The 2,506-nt window shown below is 36.7% G+C and overlaps 1 pseudogene; it reads right to left on the bottom strand.

Moving 5' to 3' along the window:
• Positions 1-588: 588 nt before the first annotated feature.
• LOC102860042 lies at positions 589-1,497 on the bottom strand (annotated as a pseudogene).
• Between the last annotated feature and the right edge of the window lie 1,009 nt (positions 1,498-2,506).

Raw genomic sequence — 2,506 nt, forward strand, 5'->3', positions numbered from 1 at the left:
TCAGTTTATTATTTTACTTTCATTTTTAGTGCTTTAATATCCCAAGATATCTTTGGTTACTCTAGGTTGTGAACATATTTTGTTATAGAAATTTTTAATTTGCCATTTTAGAAGAATAATTCATCATGAATATTTTCACTGTATGGTGTCAAGTGTCCATATGGATAGCCAGTTCCAGCCTCATCAATTGAATAAGACATTCTCTAATTAATTGCTTGACTACTTTAAACCATGTGACCATGTGTTGGTGGATGTATTTCTGTTGCATTAATATAATGTATATAGTGCATTATATAATGTATATAATACACTTTGTTACTACTCTACAGTCTGGAAGGTTTTTAGTATATTTTAGAGTCAGAATAAGTTCTCCAACTCTGTTCCTCTTTTTCGAGATTGCTTTGACTGTTCTAGGTTAATAGAGCTCATGTTGGGAAAATTAGAGGATCAGTGAAATAAAGGAAAATTCTTTTTTTTCTTTTTCATAAAACAAATTTATTTAAAAAAATGAAACACTGTCTTATAGATACACAGGTATAAGAGAAATTCCAGGCTGTGGCAGCATCTTCTCCACAGCTTCCACCACAGTCAATATTGGTTCCGAAACTGGTTGCTTAGTTCTTGGAGTTCAACTACTAAGGTGTCCATGGCTGCTATTTCATCAGCTAGCTCCACGGAAATTTCTCCACTGGTGACATCTATAAAAAGATGCTTTGATTTAGATATCAAGCCCCGTAAATTGAGTCGAACTGAAGAAAGCACTTGGATAGCCTCTTGGGGACTGGATTTGCTTTTACTGCATTTTATAGCCACATGTGCAAGTCCTAAGGCTCTCTGAACCACTTCCTTAAATGACGCCACATCCTTCTCCCAACAACTGGACTGTGTGTCGCACTTGTATGCCTTAGAGAGATACTGGAATGCCTTTTTATTGTCATCAGGCTTGCCACTCTGCCCGTTTCCATACACTTGGGCATACAGTCTCCAGACGGCACCATCGTTTGTCACTCTTGAAGTTACTCTGCCAAGTAACTCCTGGAGTTTTCCTTTGAGCCTGGTTGCGGCATCTCCATTGCGCTCAATCACCCCATCAACCACTGCTCTGACCAGAATTTTAAGGACCTGAACGTCTTTGTATTTATCCCATAAGTCCAGGAGCCGGTGGTACACTTTAATGGCTTCTGAGAACTCCCCGATATCTGTGCTGGTGAGGATGTAGTTTTCCCAGATCTGCCAGTGTTCATAGTTGAACTTAAGAGCTTCTTGAAAAGTTCTAAAAGCCATCATTTTCTGTTAGCTGATAGATTGTTCCAAGCCTCAGCATTCTACATCCGGCTCGAGAGTCACACACTGCTGAAATGCCTTTGCTGAATTTCCATAGTCTTCCATGGTCAAGTAGGCACAACCCAGTGAAAACCAGACTCCAAGCTCTGGTGTAGGAACCCTTGTTCCCAAAGAACACAGACCACTTTCTTGCTGCTTCTTCTGTGCTGGCATCAAGGCTCTCTAAAGGAAAATTCTTAATGAGAAGGACTGATACAATGATTACCACAATGGACTTGAGCAGGACAGAGACTGTGAGGATGGAGCAGGATAGGGGAAGGTTCATATCTGTTGTTCACAGGGTCACAACTCTATGACAAGTCATAGTCTACTTGATAGTACCTAACAGCAAACAGTATTCTACATTAATGGTTCAATTTTAAAAGTAAATGTATTATTATTAAAACATGTTTATTAATAAAGATTATCAAGAAACTGAGTAGAGTTTAGGAATAATGTAGTAGGTATACTTACAAGTCATAAAAATCTTAGTTATTAAGAATTTATTATTTCTTGAAAGATCTATTTATATAATATGATTTTGTTAATACTATGCTATCTAGAAGGTTTTTAATAGATCTTATTCCTCTTTCAATATTTAAAAAAATATTTTATCTTCTTAGTTTGTCTTACTTAACCTGGAAGCTTTGTGAAATCCACCATAGATGACTTGCTGGTATTAAAATTCATTTGCATCCAACATCAGAGCAGCTAGCAAGTTACATTGGTACAGTAAACTGGCAGACAAGTACTACACTCAAAAGAGCAAACTACAAACAGGCAAGCATATACATACACAAACTATAAGATAAGCAGCACCATGCAAATAACTCCCCCCAATATAGCTAAATGGCAAATAAAAGCTGTATCCCTAATAGCAAACCATAAAAACAAGCAAGCAAGCAGATATCAAGGATAAAGATTCATTATTAATAATTGGTGATTAGAATGCAAAAACATGAAATGAAGAAGGAATAGCAGTTTAAAACTACAAGCTTGGTGATAGAAATGAGGCTGGAGATAAAATGATTTAATTTTGTACAATGATTTATTCATTGCAAATACCTTTTTTAAAAAACTCAAACAGTGACTATACACATGAATCTCACCCAATGGACTGCACAGGAATCATACTGACTACATTTGAGGAAAGAATCAAAGGAGAAGGCCAAGTGCTGACTGT

The sequence above is a fragment of the Elephantulus edwardii genome, unplaced genomic scaffold (genome assembly GCF_000299155.1).
Source record: "Elephantulus edwardii isolate Elephantulus edwardi_28Jun2011 unplaced genomic scaffold, EleEdw1.0 scaffold00025, whole genome shotgun sequence".
In the NCBI taxonomy this organism is placed as follows: Eukaryota; Metazoa; Chordata; class Mammalia; order Macroscelidea; family Macroscelididae; genus Elephantulus; species Elephantulus edwardii.